The sequence below is a fragment of the Pituophis catenifer genome, unplaced genomic scaffold, assembly GCF_029215685.1.
Source record: "Pituophis catenifer annectens isolate HBS135680 unplaced genomic scaffold, rPitCat1.0.hap2 SCAF_1, whole genome shotgun sequence".
In the NCBI taxonomy this organism is placed as follows: Eukaryota; Metazoa; Chordata; class Lepidosauria; order Squamata; family Colubridae; genus Pituophis; species Pituophis catenifer.
Window position 1 is genome coordinate 340,841,697 of NW_027256881.1, and position 17,567 is coordinate 340,859,263.

Here is a 17,567-nt window from a genome sequence, read left to right on the forward strand (position 1 = left end):
CCCCCCCGTGTTTTCCCCGCTTTTGGCACGTGATGGCACGGTGGGCCAGGTAGGCCCGTTTTTTCGCCCTCCCCAGGCTCCAGAGGCTTTCTTGGAGCCTGGGGAGGGTGAAAATGGCCTTCCCACCCCCACCCCCACCCCCCCGAGGCCCTCCAGAGGCTGGAAACAGCCCATTTCCCAACTTCCGGTGAGACTGGAAGGCCTGAAAATCAGCTGGCTGGCGTGCACATGCGCGCTGGAGCTGAGCTAGGGCAACAGTCGCATGCCCACAGATATGGCTCCGCGTGCCACAGGTGGCACGCGTGCCATAGGTTTGCCATCACGGGTATAGGATCTCCTGCTTCAGCAGGGGGCTGGACTAGAAGACCTCCAAGCTCCCTTCCAGCTCTATTCTGATTGATTGACTGAAAAACAAACCCCAGTGTTTGGGCCTGCAGATACTTGTTGGCAGCCTTGAAAGCATCTATTGATGTTTTATTGACATTTTTGGAAAGACAGGAGATGCCTGATTTGGATGGGCACAGCTTTTCATGGAAACGGCTTTCTCACAGAGATCTCTTATGCAACGAACAGAATGCCTTTTCTCTTTTTGTTTTTTTTTTTAAAATATTACTGGCTGTCATTCTTGTATCAGTGGCTTCCACCAGTGTGTGATGGTTGTAGGAATGACTTTGGGAGACTGGAAAAACAGACACCGCCAAGGGGAAAGTCAGATAAGAAACAGCTTAGCCCCGCAGTTGGATAACAGGCAGGGCAACAGGCTCAGAAGGCACCCTCCCTAGTTTCTTCGGCTGTAAAGGAGAGGGTGGGAAAATTGTATTTTCAGACTTGCAGGGTTCTATTAATGTAGATTGTCAATTCACAAAGCATCCCTGGCCTGCTCTTGAGTTGCCATAGGCAAGGGGGGATGGGAAACAGATGAAGTAGCAGCCACAGACAGGAGCACATTCCAGACATATCTTTCTCAAGGCTGTCTCCCAGGGTTACTGACAGCGGCTGGAGGGGAGTGGTCTCTACAACCCGCGAAATTGTTCCGTTGGCAAATGTGATTGATGACACACCCTGGGGGGAGGGGGGAAACAGGGTCATGATTAGGGCCGTAAATTATGTGGTGTCAGAGTTGGCTTCATTTGGGTACTGCCGACATGGAGCTCTTAATAAATAACTGGATTTCTTTTAAAGCTTGGCTCGAGGCTCATGATGTACAGTAATTAGGGCATCTGTTGGAACCCTGACAGTATCCTTACAATACAGGCACTCCTCGACTTACAACAGTTTACTTAGTGATAGTTCACTAAGTGAACCATTTTCAGTGATGGTTACAATATCATCGAAAAAAAGTGACTTATGACCATTTTTCACATTTAAGACCATTGCAGCATCCCCATGGTCACATGATCAAAATTTGAATGCTGGGCAGCTGGTTCATATTTATGACGGTGGCAATGTCCTGGGGTCATGTGATCACTTTGTGAGCTTTTGACAAGCAAAGTCAATGGGGAAGCCAGATTCACTTAATAACCCTGTTACAGGTAGTCCTGAACTTACAATCACAGTGTATGTTGTTAACTGAGAAATTTGTTAAGTGAGTTTTGCCCGATTTTCTTGCCACATTTGTTAAGTGAATCACTGAAGTTGTTAAATTAGTAATATGGTTGTTAAGTGATTTTGGCTTCTTTGCTTGTCAGAAGGTCGCAAAAGGTGATCACATGACCCCAGGATATTGCAACCGTCATAAATATGAACCAAGTTGTTAAGCATCCAAATGAAAATCGCTTGACCAGGGGGATGTTGCAATGGTCGCAAGTGTGAAAAATGGTCATAAGTCACTTTTTCCAGTGCCGTTGTAACTTTGAACAGTCACTAAACACTTCTTGTAAGTCAAGGACTTACCTGTACTAATTTAACAGCCACAGTGATTCGCTTAACAACTGTGGCAAGAAAAGTCGGAAAATGGGGCAAAATTCACTTTGCAACTGTCTCTCTTAGCCACTAAGATTTTGGGCTCCATTGTGGTCGTATGTTGAGGACTACTTATAAAATAGAATTAGCTCATCTGAGGCCTGTTCCTATCTGCTTTACCCCACAAGGCTGACAAATGTCCCCTACGATAGAGTGTGATTTTTTTTTCTTCTTCTTTATTTCTTTATTTTTGCTTTTATCCTAACCAAACTTGCTGTCAATCAGCTTCTCTCTCCCTCTCTCTCTCTCCAGCCTCCTTTGCTATTATCGTAGGGGTTGAAAAGATTATCTTCAAGTAAGTAACGAATAGGACAAGGGAAGCTCTTTTTAAAAAAAACGATCCTGTCTCTCTCCCTCGATGTAAAGATGAACAGATTGAGGATTTAGGCCGGGGAGAGATTGTACCATTCGAAATGGACAGATTTGAAAAGTGACACATTTGTGAGAAGCATAAGGAGTCATTTTTGGTAGTATTTGTTGGCTCCGGGAAGCTAAAGTAATCTTTACGAAATCCTACCAAATGACGAATGGCAGCTGAAGTTGTTGGCATTTGTTGGAAATCCACAGTCTCTCAAATGTGACTAAAATGAAACTCTCTGTAGCCATGGTCAGTGGTGAAGGATGCTCCAGCCCTTCATCTTTGCCCTTGCCCTAAAGCAGAAGTGGGCAACTATGGCCCTTTTATGAGTTGTGGACTTCAATTCCCAGAATTCCTGAGTTAACATGGCTGACTCAGGAATTCTGGGAGTTGAAGTCCACAAGTCATAAAAGGAGCATAGTTCCCCACCCCTGCCCTAAAGCTTCAGAGGGTGCAATGCTAAGGAAGGAACCATTGGTGGTGATTCTGACACTATTGCTAGGAAGACACACAGACACACACACATGCACGTGCGCACACACACACATACTCACACTCACACTCCACAGATGACATTAATCCTCTTTGTCACATGTTGTTCCTTCTGACTGGCTGGGCTTTTCCACAACAGTGGTTCACCCTAGCCTAGACTGAAGGACAGGAGTAGATGAGAATGGATAGTGCACCAGTTGGGGGACAGCAGTGAGAGGATCTTCTGGTGGCGATGGTGACCAAGTGAGGGACTTTGGTGGTGAAGGTCACCAGTTGGGGACATAAATGGTTTGAGAATTCATGGTTGACCAGTTGAAGGACACGAGTGGGAGGATTCTCTGGTGGCCGTGGTGATCAATTGGAGGACAGGAGTGGTGGAGAATTGGTGGTTGACCAACTGGGTGACAGGGATGGAGGATTCCTTTGGTGGTGAAGGTCACCAGTTGGGGGACAAAAATGGTTTGAGAATTCATGGTTGACCAGTTGAGGGACACGAGTGGGAGGATCCTCTGGTGGCTGTGTTGATCAATTGGAGGACTGGAGTGGTGGAGAATTGGTGGTTGACCAACTGGGTGACAGGGATGGAGGATTCCTTTGGTGGTGAAGGTCACCAGTTGGGGGACAAAAATGGTTTGAGAATTCATGGTTGACCAGTTGAGGGACACGAGTGGGAGGATCCTCTGGTGGCTGTGTTGATCAATTGGAGGACGAGTGGTGGAGAATTGGTGGTTGACCAACTGGGTGACAGGGATGGAGGATTCCTTTGGTGGTGAAGGTCACCAGTTGGGGGACAAAAATGGTTTGAGAATTCATGGTTGACCAGTTGAGGGACACGAGTGGGAGGATCCTCTGGTGGCCATGGTGATCAATTGGAGGACAGGAGTGGTGGAGAATTGGTGGTTGACCAACTGGGTGACAGGGATGGAGGATTCCTTTGGTGGTGAAGGTCACCAGTTGGGGGACAAAAATGGTTTGAGAATTCATGGTTGGCCAGTTGAGGGACACGAGTGGGAGGATCCTCTGGTGGCTGTGTTGATCAATTGGAGGACAGGAGTGGTGGAGAATTGGTGGTTGACCAACTGGGTGACAGGGATGGAGGATTCCTTTGGTGGTGAAGGTCACCAGTTGGGGGACAAAAATGGTTTGAGAATTCATGGTTGACCAGTTGAGGGACACGAGTGGGAGGATCCTCTGGTGGCCGTGTTGATCAATTGGAGGACAGGAGTGGTGGAGAATTGGTGGTTGACCAACTGAGTGACAGGGATGGACAATTCCTTTGGTGGTGAAGGTCACCTGTTGGGTGGTTGAGAATTCATGGTTGACCAGTTGAGGGACAGGAGTAGTTGAGAATTGGTGGTTAACCACTTGGAGGACAAGGATGCAATCTTCTGGTGGGCCTGGTCACAAATCGGGGGTCAGGAGTGGTAGTTGACCAATTGGGCAACAGAGGATGGTGGAAATCTTCTGTAGTGAAAGTCACCAATCAGGAGTGGTTGAAAATATAGTGGTTGACCAATTAGAGGACAGGGATGGGGGCGTGGTCTGGTAGCCAAGGCCACCAACTGGGGGACAGAAGCATCTGAGATCCCATTGCACCGTGGGTCAGGGCTGTTGGAAGAGGGCTGCCTTTCTTCTCCCTTCCCACTTTCTCTGACTTTCTCATTGTTACCCAGTTTCCTTCCCTCCCTTCTTGAGGCACTTATATTAGGGCTCAGTTTACATTGTTCATGTTTTCCCTCCTCAGCCTGACAGGTATTGTTAATTTTCAGCAGCTAAGGTCAGAAGATCCTCCCTGATATTTTCCCAGGAACTGCAATTAGCTGATGAATGTTTGGAGAAAAGAAACGAACACAGGCCTTGAGGGAAGAAAGGAGGGCCTGGGTGAGAACTGAATATTTTTAGCTGGAATGGTAAATCACAGAACCCCAGACTCAGAAGGGGTCCCAAAGAGCATCTAATCCAACCCTCTACAAAATCAGTTAAATCGGTATTTCCCAACCCTGAGCCATTTTAAGATGTGTGGACTTCAACTCCCAGAATACCCCAGCCAGCGTTGCTGGCTGGGGTATTCTGGGAGTTGAAGTCCACACATCTTAAAATGGCTCAGGGTTGGGAATGCTGAATTAAATCTTTATTGAAAAGTGGCCGTGCAACCTTGTGATCTTCCCAGGCAGCTTCCAACCAGCAAAATGATTAGGGGAAGGCAGATTCACTTAACGACCGGTGATTTCCTTAAGGACTGCATGATTCGCTTAACAACCACAGAGGTTCTACAGTGGTCTTAAGTGCAAGGATTGATTGGAAGCCCCCTTTTTTTCCAGTATTGTTGAAGCTCTGAAAAGTCACCAAAAAGGTCATAAATCAAGGACTACCTGTACTACCATCATGAAGGTGGCTTGAGATTAAAATAAATTTGAATTAACAATAGTTAGGTTCCCAGATAAGAAACTGCTTTAAATCAAGCCGGATTGACAGAGTTATCATATTGCATTAAGCTGTAATATGCTTAGTGTAGCCCTGGCTTGTCAAAAACCGATTTCCTGTGATTTACAACCACAGCTTATGATTAATGTGCTATCTGCACCCAGATAACAGTGGTTCATTCAGCACACTATGATGAAATTGTGGCTCAGCTAATTGTCTGAATTCACTGAAACACACAAGTAATTAAACGCAGCTAACTGAATCATTTCCCATGTATTTATTAATAATTCTCCTATCAGTTAAAAACAAATCTACTTTTGTGTGGCTTCTTGAAAGATGCTTGGAGAGGTTGGCCAAGTCCATATAGAAAAAGCCAAATCTATACAGGTAGTCTTCAACATACAATAGTTCATTTAGTGACCGTTCAAAGTTACAACGGCCTGGGCGCGGCAGGCCGGGAGTGCAGTTTCCCGCGGAGAGCACCGCGCCATAGAGGCGGCAGGGCAGAGTGGCAAGCGCGCGGGGCAGGCCGGGTACGCCTCTCCTTCCTCCTGCACCTTCCTTCCTCCTCCTCTTCCTCCTCGGGCCGCCATGTCCATCGGGATGCCACTCAAGGTGCTGCACGAGGCCGAGGGGCACATCGTCACCTGCGAGACCAACACGGGCGACGTCTACCATGGGAAGCTCATCGAGGCCGAGGAAAACATGAACTGCCAGATGTCCAACATCACAGTGACTTACCGCGATGGGCGCGTGGCGCAGCTGGAGCAGGTCTACATCCGCGGCACCAAGATCCGCTTCCTGATCCTGTCCGACATGCTGAAGAACGCGCCAGTGCTGAAGAGCATGAAGAACGAGAACAGGGCTCAGGCGCCGGGCACCAGGTGCAGCAAGGCCGCCATCCTCAAGGTGCAGGTGGCTACAAGAGGAAGGAGACAAGGAATGGGACGTGGCAACATTTTCCAGAAGCGCCGGTAACTTGGGATTAAACCCTGCTTTGCTGAAAAGAAAAGTGTGCTAATTGTACTTGTGTGTACAATTGTGTGTATAAATATGTTTTTTACAAAATAGGAAGAGAAAAAAAAAGTTACAACCGCACTGAAAAAAGTGACTTTCATTTTTCACACAACTTTGCAGCATCCTCACGGTCACGTGATCGAAATTCAGATGTTTGGCAACTGATTCGTATTTATGACGATTGCTGTGTCCTGTGGTCATACGATGATCCCCTTTTGCAATCTTCTGATGAGCAAAGTCAATCGGGAACCCAGATTCATTTAACAACTGGGCTATGAGCAGGGGTGAAATGTAAAATTTGTTACTACCGGTTCTGTGGGCGTGCCTTGGTGGTGGTGGGGGTAATGTGACTGGGTGGGTGTGGCTTATTGCTGATGAATTTTTAATGTGGTATCTCCGTTGTCTACCAACTTGATGAATTAATCAAGAACAAACAAGAAACATAAAAACTTCCATTCCATCAGAACCCAGATCCTAGTTGTGGCTTGGCCAACAAACGAAGAAGAGTAAACTGGGAAGATTCACGAAAGGAGAACACACTGGTGGTTAAGGCGCCAGGATAAAGAGAAAGAGACTGTGAGTTCAAGTCCTGCCTTAGTCATGAAAAATGGGATGGGTGACTTTGGGCCAATCATCAGGAGACAGTGAGTTCTAGTCCCGCCTTAAGCCTGAAAGCTGGCTGGGTGACTTTGGGTCAGTCCCTCTCTCTCTCAGCCTGACCCACCTCACAGGATTGTTGTGGGGAAAATAGGAGGAAGGTGTATTGGATATGTTCACTCCTATTTGTCGAAATAGGAGAGCCTTGGTAGTACAGTCGTCTAAAGCACCCTGTTATTAAGAACAGCTGCCTGCAGTTACTGCAGGTTCGAATCTCACCAAGGCTCAAGGTTGACTCAGCCTTCCATCCTTTCTAAGGTAGGTAAATTGAGGACCCAGTATGTGGGGGCAATAAGCTGACTTTGTATAAATATACAAAAGGATGAAGGCTATTGCTTAGCGCATTGTAGGCTGCCCTGAGTCTCCGGAGAAGGGCGGCATATAAATCAAATAAAAAAATAAAATAAAATAAAATAAAACGGGAGAAAAAAATAAAATAATAAAATAAAATAATAAAATAAAATAAAATAAAATAACGGAGCCGAACAGGATTAGGTTGACTCCATTGCACGAATCAAATTATCTATTTCTGGTCAACAAACCAGGCATTTTGGCTTGCAGTTGTCATATCTAGCCCAACATAAGTGACAGCAGGCTACAATGGAGAAAACAGACTCTCCGGAAGCAGAGTAATATTATTAAGCAGGCCTCAACTATCAGTAGCTGCCCCTTTGCAGCTCATTGTTTTTGGAATCTGAGCAGCATAACGGCATCAGGGATGTTCTTCATTCCTGCTCTTTAAAATAAATAAATAAATAAATAAAATCAGCATCCGTGTTGCTGCAGTCATTCAGAATCTTTACAGCGAGTAGCCTTGCTCAGACCCAGCATGGATTCAGGAGCTGTCGTTCTGTCTCTCCCCAGGACTTAACCTTGCCTGCCAAATGCAGCAAATTTAAACATTACAGGGGGGAAAAAACCTCACGGCATTATGAGCAAGCTGAATAGATTAAGCAAGTATTATCATGCAGCAAGCTCTAAATCCAATTTGAAAGGGAAAAGGAGGGAGGGGATTCGGTTATCAAGGCTTCCTTGAAAGGATGCGACTGTAGGATTTTCAAGAGCATGTAAATAAAAGAAGATGATTCAGCCCTATTTGATGCAGGAATTGTAAAAACAGGAACATTTCTATAAAGATGGCCATGCTGCTTCTTCGTATCCACTTTCAGGTTCTGCAGAATGCAAAGATCTCCAGGTAATTGATTCAGTTAGCGAAGTCTTCTGCTGGTTAAAATATTTCCCCTGACAACGATATATAATCTTTCCCACAACCCATCTTCAGCACCAGAGGTCAAAGGTTTGTCCTCTCTTTTATGATGACCTTTTACAGCTGTGTTTTTTCCAAACTTGGTCACTTTTTAAGAGGGATGGACTTCAATTCTCAGAATTCCTCAGCTATGCTGGCTGGGGAATTCTGGCAGTTGAAGTCCACCCCTCTTAAAAAGTGACCAAGTTTGAAAAACATTGCTTTAGCCACTTGTTTGAAATAGTATAGGGACTCCTACTTGGGCAGGGAGTTGGACTAGACTAGAGGATCTCCAAGGTCCCTTCCATCTCTATTCTGATTAATTGTGAAGACCAGCGCTCCAAGGATTAAAGTCTAAAACAAAATAGATCAGTTATAGTGGTGAAATGAAGCTTTGGCCACCGTTAATCATATTTGTGACATTGTCCCATCCTCATGGTCCTTAAAGGGAAAGAAAAGCTTTCAGAAGAATAAACAGCCATGTAGTAATTAGAAATTATTGAAACACCAGAGTATTTTATTTGATCCTGTGTGCATCTGTGGAGCAGATAAGAAGGCAGGAGGAAGGTGTCACTGTCGGGGTTCCAAGTAACACCTCCAACGAAAGAAAACTCCAAGCCTAGAAGTTCCTCAAAGTTCCATTTTATTAGAGATGTCACATTGGCACATCTGGGAAAACCCGAATCTGAAAGCTTCCAGGTTTTCCCCACCCAAAGGAAAGTCCAAGTCCCTGCCCAGCATCCACATGTCCATCACATGGTACAATCAAAGCACCCTCCCAACTGGAGATGCCTCCCAGTTCTAGCCGTCCAGGTGCAGGGCAAGATGTCCTTGACACTCTGAGAAAGGAATGTTATTATAACTATCACCCTAGCTCCATACAATCCCCCCTCCCAGTTTCCCACAGCAGTAAATGTGGCAGGCCTGAGGAAGATCCAACGGAAAAGATGGCTTCCAGGCCTGACAGTCTCAAATACACGCATACCTCTCTGCCAGTGGGCGAAGCAAGTTTTCGGTCCCTCCTTCGGTGCTTTAAACGTTTTATTTGTCTGCAGCCTCAGCGTGATAGCTCTTATCCTTCCCAAGTTAATTTTAGAAAGTGCACCTTTGTCGATTGGAAGAGTTTCTCTGCTCAGATGTCTTCTGAACTTCCTTGGCAAGCTTTTAACACATAGATTTGTGTTCCATTAGGCTGGGCTGCTACAAATAGGGCCTACAGAGAGATGTTATGTTAGACTTGGAGCCCATTTGCCCAGCAGATTTGACAACTTGTAGCTCACAAAGAGTCACAAAAGCGTCTTCACAGAGGCTGGTTCATCGAATTCCCCCTGCCACGGTTTCTCTCATTCTACCTGAATCTTACCAATGAAGGACAATTTTATCACCTCGGAAGCAAAACTTTTATACTGTATGTTTCAGGGTATAAGACGTACCTTTTTCCCCCCAAAAAGAGGGTAAAAATCTGGGTGCGTCTTATACTCCGAATGTAGCCCCGCCCAGCTTCCCAAACGGAGGTTTCAGAGACTGAAAAAAGCAGAAAAGAAGCTTCAGAAAAGAAGCCCCCAAACAGAGCTTCAGAGGCTTTTTTTCTGAAGCTGTTTCGGAGACTTTCAGAGGCAGGAAAAAAGGTTTTTTCTGAAACCGAGTTTCAGAAGTTTCAGAGGCAGGAAAAAAAGCAAGGCACAGAGCTCACAACCAAGGAACCTGTTGCTAAAATTCACCTCTGGGAACAGCTGATTGGGGGTATTCCGGGAGGCCCATCCACCTGCCAATCAGCTTTTTTCTTATTTTCCTCCCCAAAAACTAAGGTACGTCTTATACTCCAAAAAATACGGTATATTGGCAGAAAACTCATATCATTATATCTGTCATAGCTTCCCCCTGTAGACAAATTGTCCTTGACTTACAACTGTAGTCGAGCCCAAAATGTCCGTTGCAGGGGCAGTTGTTAAGTTGAACTGTGCCTCATTTTATAACCCTTTTGGCCTCAGTTTTCAAGCGAATCACTGCCGTCGTTACGTGAATCACACATTGTTAAGTGAATCTGGCTCCCCCCATTGATTTTGTTTGTCAGAAAACGGCTGAGAAGGTTACAAATAGGGATCACATGACCCCAAAGCAGTGCAACTGTGGTAAATGCCAAAGGTGCTTTTTCAAGAGGCAACTGGACTTTCTGGTTTTTCTTTGAAGACATTTCGCTTCTCATCCAAGAAGCTTCTTCAGAGTTGAAGAAGCTTCTTGGATAAGAAGCGAAATGACAATAGGCTGACTCTGTAAACCGCTTAGAGAGTGCTGTAAAGCACTGTGAAGAGGTATATAAGTCTAAGTGCTATTACTATTTGTTGTATTCTTGGACCAAAAAAAAAAAAAAAAAGGCAGGCCTCTTCTAAAACGGTTACAATGCCTTCTGAAGTGGTTTCAGCAGGGAGCTGGGGAATTCTGGGAGTTGAAGTCCACCTTTCTTAAAGGGGTTGAGGTTGAAGTCCACAAGTCTTAAATTGGCCAAGTTTGCAGACCCCTGACGTGATCGATCTCTGGTTACATCCTGTCCTTGAGTTAGCTACAGTGTTCTTAGTTAGGAGAAATATTTCCCTCTTGAGATGTGGGGTTTAGTATGGGAATGTTCTGATAAAGCTTACCCCTGGTCTCTGACCTACAAGGATGCATCCTTTGAGTCTCAGTGTGACCATTAAACAGCCCTATCCATTCAACAAGTGATCAGAGGTGGGTTTCAGCAGGTTCTGACCAGTTCTGGAGAACCGGTAGCGGAAATTTTGAGTAGTTCGGAGAACCTGTAAATACTACCTCTGACTGGCCCCGCCCCCATCTATCCTCTGCCTCCCGAGTCCCAGCTGATCGGGAGGAAATGGGGATTTTTCAGGAACCTTCCCCTGGATTGGGGACGGAATGGGGATTTTGCAGTAACCTTCCCCTGGATTGGGGAGGGAATGGAGATTTTATAGTATCCTTCCCCTGCCACGCCCACCAAGCCATGCCACACCCATCAAGCCACACCCACAGAACCGATAGTAAAAAAAATTTGAAACCCACCACTGGAACTGATGTTCCCCACAGTAGAAATGTAAATTATGTTTGCTGAACACCCGAACAAATTAGCCATCAACCACATTGCAGGATTTGGGTTTGGCCATCTTAGAGAAAAGAAGGACTAGAGGGGACATGATAGCAGTATTCCAGTATTTGAGTGGCTGCCAGAAAGAGGGGAGGGGTCAACCTATTCTCCACACACCAAAAGGACGGACAAGAAGCAATGGGTGGAAACTAATCAAGGAGAGAAGCAACCTGGAATTGAGGAGAAACTTCCTAACAGTGGGGACAAATAACCAATGGAACAGTTTGCCTTCAGATGTTGTGGTGCTTCATTGCTGGAGGTTTGTAAGAAGAGACTGGACAGCTACTTGTCTCAAATTGTATAGGGCCTCCTGCTTGAGCAGGGGTTGGACTAGAAGACCTCCAAGGTCCCTTCCAACTCTGTTATTCTATTCATTGGTGGATCCAGAGAATCCATTTCTTCTGAATTCTCTTTTGCATTTGAACATTGGAACAACTTTTTGAGATGGACTGGGTAACTAAAGACAATATGTGGCAGCCAGACCCAAATCTTACTAGGGACTAGAAGGAAAGAAAGAAAGAAAGCGGATAATTTTTTGATCATGATCTTTGTCCTATGGAACGTGTTGATGAGTTTCAACCTTGGCTACTTTAATATGAGTGAACTTCAACTCCCAGAATTCCCCAGATAGTCATGCTGGCTAGGGAATTCTGGGAGTTGAAGTCCATCCATCTTAAAGTTGTTGAGATTGAGATACTCTGTGTGTATATCAGTTTGCATTTATTGTTGTAAATGCCTCTTTTAAATGGTTGCAATGCCTTCTGAAGTGGCTTCCTCATGGTGCTGGGGAATTCTGGGAGTTGAAATCCACCTTTCTTAAAGGGGCCACAGTTGAGAAATATTGCCATGCTGTAAGTAGGGATAAAGCCACCATCTTCAATTCCATGCCTGAATGAAGTTTCTAAGTTGGGGCTTGCTGCTGCTGCTTTAAATTCAAGATTGCTGTTTGTTCTTTGTTCTACTCACATTGTCTGCTAAATGACATGATTGATATATCGGTAAGGAACCAAGTGTGTTGTGTTGGCTGCTGTGATAGGATATGCATTAAATGTTGGCTTAACAAGACTTTTTAAACACATCCATCTTCTAGCCCCATTTTAGCTGCTCAGAAGAGGGGGGGGTGGGGAAAATCTGGGGAATGAACCTGAATTATTTCCCATGCTCCACAACGGTCTCTATGCACGAACAGGCTATCTGTCCCACAATGCAGCACCATTCGCTGGTAGCGGAGTAATGCAAGGGAAGATTGCACTTAGATGCAAATTTGTGTGTCATTTCTAATCTCCAGAGCTCCAGAGTGGTTCCAAGAAACTCCAGGGAGCCGAATAGGAGTTGAAGGATTGTTTTCAATGCTTCTTGAACACTCTGGAGAATGTTTAAAATGGGTAGTTAGCTGCTTTGTGTCAGAAATTTATCATGATAAAGGGAGCCTTTATGCATACAACATGGAGCCTGGTATGCAGGAGTCCTTGACTTATGAGCACGATTGAGCCCAAAATTTCTATTGCTAAGTGAGACAGTTGTTAAGTGAGTTTTGCACCCATTTTACGACCTCTCTTACCATCGTTGTTAAGCGAATCACTGCTGTTATTAAGTTAGGTCACACGGTTGTTCAGTGAAGCTGGCTTCCTTATTGACTTTGCTTATCAGAAGGTTGCAAAAGGGGATCACATAACATTGCAACCGTCATAAATATGAGTCAGTTGCCAAGCGCCTGAATTTTGATCATGTGACCATGGAGATGCAACGGTCATAAGGGTGAAAAACGGTTCTAAATGAGTTTTTTTTCGCTGTCGTGACTTTGAACGGTCATTAAACCCACTCTTGTAAGTTGAGAACTACCTGTACTATGATTCTGTTTTGGTTTCAAAATCATAAGTTGTCCTCATCTTACGACTGTTTGTTTAACAACGGTTCAGAGTTACGATCTTGCTGAAAAATGTGAGTTATGACCGTTCCTTACAACCGTTGCAGTGTCCCCTCTGATCATGCGATCAAAATTTGGAACCTTGGGAACTAGCATGTACAGGTAGTCCTCAACTTAGGACCACAGTTGAGCCCAAAATTTCTTTTCCTAAGCTGTTGTTAAGTGAGTTTTCTCCCCATGGGGAAAAAGCTGTCATAAATACTGCCAGTTGGCAAGTGCCCAAATTTTGATCAGATGACCAAGGGGATGCTGCAGTGGTCGTATCTGTGAAAAATGGTCATAAGCCACTTTTTTCAGTACCATTTTAATTTTGAACTTTCACTAGATGAATGTTTGTAAGTCAAGGACTGTCTGTATTTCTGGCAGTTGTGCTGGCTGGGGAATTTTGGGAGTTGAAGTCCATAGTCTTAAAGTGATCTACACCCATGCTGTAGATCAGTGTTTCTCAACCTCGATAGCTTTAAGATGTGTGGACTTCAATTCCCAGAATTCCCCAGCCAGCATGGCTGGCTGGGGAATTCTGGGAGTTGGAGTTCAGAGATTGTACATTTGCCCAAGGTTGAGAAAAAGTGCTGTAGATGAAGTGGACATGGGAGCACTGATCAATACTATTGTTTCTTTTTAGTATAATCACACACCTTTTCTCTTTCTTTCTCTTTTTCCTTTGCTGTTGTTCTTTGTGAGTGTCATTTGTCCCCCCCTCCCCGTTCCCCCCTCTTCCCCCATTAAGCTGAAGCTAGAGAGAAAGTGTGCATGGCTACAGTTTGGAGATTTAAAAAAAAAATCCAGTAGCATCCTAAGGAATTGGGTTAGGCTTCCCAAATCTACAAACATGGTCTTGATCAGCTGATTTGCACAGAGAAGTTGGGGAACATGGACTTTCCCAAAAGTCTCTAGAGATTCTCAGTCATCCAGGTCATCGTTGTCCCAAAGGTGCTTTTTTCAGGAGGCAACTGGACTTTCTGTTTTTTTTTTCTTTTGAAGACATTTCGCTTCTCATCCAAGAAGCTTCTTCAGCTCTGACTGGATGGAGGGGAATTTATATTCTTTGCAGACAAAGCTGGTCATTTGCATCCTTTTTAGAGAGTTTTTGAGGCCACCTGGAGATTTATCTGTGTCTTCAGGGTCACCTAAGTAGTGTTCCTGGTTCTTGTAGTCTGCATGGAAGCAAAACATCTTCAAAAGAAAATCAAGAAAGTCCAGTTGCCTCCTGAAAAAGCACCTTTGGAACATGGACTTCGCATTTTTCTAAACTCATCTTTGTGTTCTGTATTTAGAAGTCTGGGGAAACTCACTTCCCTTAAATAAATGAGGGGCTTCGCTCAGTGTTTCCCAGGCCTGGCAACTTTAAGGCATGTGGACCTAAAGAATTAACTCCCAGAATTCCTCATGCCAATGAAGCATACTCAACTCTTGTAAAAAAAAATAAACCAAGGCTCTGGTCCTCATGGTTTCGAACAAAGGCAACTGCCTTAATTGAGCCAAAGCACCGTTCTGTTGGGCTCGGCATTATCAGGAATAATTGGTGAGGTTCTTCAGAATATGAAAAGGGGTCAAAAATGCCTGCAAATTGAAGCTGGAAGCATCTGCATTGGAACAAGGACGATATCATTGAGGGATGACTTCATTAGCTGAGGCACATTTCATTTTTACTGCGTGAAACATTTTGAGTTTGAACTGTCTTGAGCTCAGTATGAGCTGTTCCAATAAACGGGAGATGTTCTGAGCTTGTTCAGGCCGTGTTAAGCTTGGGCATTTTTGTTAAAGTCGGAACAGCCTGTTTCAGAGCCCCCGTGATTGTTCCATTAGTCACTTTGCACCTTTTTCCAATAATGGCTCCTTTTGAAAAACTCAACAGATCAAATTGCACCCAATTTGTACGCTGGTTTCTTGACCTCCTTGTTAAGTGAAGGAAATAAAATTAAAAGGTATACCATGCAGAGAGCCAACAGAGTACGAGCTTTGGATTCACCCAAATTTCACATTTAATGGAATAACAGAGTTGGAAGGGACCTTGAAGGTCTTCTAGTCCAACCCCCTGCTCAAGCAGGAGACCCTGGCCTATACCATTTCAGACAAATAGTTGTCCAATCTCTTCTTATAAACCTCCAGTGTTGGAGCACTCACAACTTCTGGAGGCAAGTTGTTCCATTGATTAATTGTTCTAATGTCAGTAAATTTCTCCTTAGTTCTAGGTTGCTTCTCTCCTTGATTAGTTTCCACCCATTGCTTCTTGTCCTGCCTTCAGGTGCTTTGGAGAATAGCTTGACTCCCTCTTCTTTGGGGCAACCCCTGAGATATTGGTAAACTGCTATCATGTCTCCCCTAGTCCTTCTTTCCATTAAACTAGACATATCCAGTTCCTGCAACCCTTCTTCATATGTTTTAGCCTCCAGTCCCCTAATCATCTTTGTTGCTCTTCCCTGCACTCTTTCTAGAGTCTCCACATCTTTTTATATCATGGCGACCAAAACTGGATGCAACGTTCCAAGTGTGTGGTCTTATTACGGGATTAGAAAGTGGCATTAACACGTCGTGTGATCTTCTTTTATTTTTAATCGCTTTTCTTTTTACATACTCAAAAAGGTCCCCCCCCCTTGGTTGATGCATTATTTATAGGATTTGGAATGATCCGTTTGCATGTTCATGACTTGGACAGTGGTCCTTCGTGGTTAACTTTAACCCATATATGCCACCCAGAATCCCTGCTGTGAGATAAATTACCTAAATAAAATAAATGCACCATAAATGGTGTCATGTAGTTGAGATTCTCTTGAATTCAGCTCTGCTCCTGGTGGCTTCATGGACACATCCATGTCGTTTAATGGACCATATAGTATGGAAGTAGTTTGGCCATGTATTTTTTCTGGGATTGATTTTCAACATCCAGTCTACCCTAGGCTTTCTTGGTGGTGACCCATCCAACTACTAAGCAAGCTGGACTCGCTCAAGTACTGACATGTTTAGCTTTACATAGGATGGAGAAAAGGTTGGAACAGAGAGCCAGTTTGGTCTAGGCACCACTTTAGAACCTGGGAGACTGTGAGTTCTAGTTCCACCTTGGGCACGAAAGCCATCGAGGTCAGTGGTGAAATCCATTTTTTTTTACTACCAGTTCTGTGGGCGTAGCTTGGTGGGCATGGCAGGGAAGAATACTGCAAAATCTCCATTCCCACCCCACTCTGGGGCCAGCCAGAGGTGGTATTTGCCGGTTCTTTTTTTTTTTTTTTTTTTGCTTTAATTTATATGCCGCCCTTCTCTGGAGACTCAGGGCGGCTTACAATGCGTTAAGCAATAGCCTTCATACTTTCGTATATTTTATACAAAGTCAGCTTATTGCCCCCACAAACTGGGTCCTCATTTCACCTACCTTTGAAAGGCTGAGTCAACCTTTTTTTTTTTTTTTTTGATTTATATGCCGCCCTTCTCCGGAGACTCAGGGCGGTTTACAATGTGCTAAGCAATAACCTTGAGCCTGGTGAGATTTGAACTTGCAGTAATTGCAGGCAGTTGATGTTAATAACAGTGCTTTAGTCCACTGTACTACAGGCTCTTATATTGGTTCTCCAAACTACTCAAAATTTCCACTACCGGTTCTATGAACTACTCAAAATTTCTGCTACCGGTTCTCCAGAACCTGTCAGAACCTGCTGGATTTCACCCCTGATCTAGGTGTCTTTGGACTAGTTCCTCTCTCACTGGATTCCACCTCACAGTGTTGTTGCTGTGGAGAAAATAGGAGGAAGGAGTATTGTGTATGTTCATCACCTTGAGTTATTTATAGAAACTGTTTGAGTTATTTATAGAAACTGTTTATATTTATAGAAACCGTTTATTGTTTATAGAAACTGTTTATTGTTTATAGAAACAATAAAGGCAGAATATATATATATATATATATATATATATATATATATATATATATATATATATACATACATATCTTTCCAACCAAGACAGTCCTGATCTTTCTTTTGCCAATTGGGGCTGCCATTCTTGCTGATGTCATCGATCCATCTTGTTTTAGGTTTCTTCCGTGGGCACTTTTGATCTAGTGCAGGGATGAGCAATTGTGGCTCTTTTACAACCTGTGGACTTCAACTCCCAGAATTCCTGAGACATCTTGGCTGTCTCAGGAATTCTGGGAGTTGAAGTCCACAAGTTGTAAAAGAGCCACAATTGTTCACCCCTAATCTAGTGGGATCCATTTTATGACTGCCTTAGCCCACCTGCCATCAGTCCTTCTTGCTATGTGACCAGCCCGTTTCCATTTCAATTCTTATACTCTCTTGATGATATCGTATACTTCGGTTTGTTCTCTAATCCGTGTGCAAGTCTTTCTATCTTGTCT

General features: G+C 44.3%; 1 protein-coding gene and 1 pseudogene across 1 annotated transcript in view; both read left to right on the top strand.

The window, feature by feature from the left end:
- The window catches only part of HCN2 (hyperpolarization activated cyclic nucleotide gated potassium and sodium channel 2), an 81,450-nt gene that overhangs the window by 16,410 nt on the left and 47,473 nt on the right, over positions 1-17,567 (top strand). The window lies entirely within an intron of this gene.
- On the top strand, positions 5,828-6,214 carry LOC139308353 (small nuclear ribonucleoprotein Sm D3 pseudogene; annotated as a pseudogene).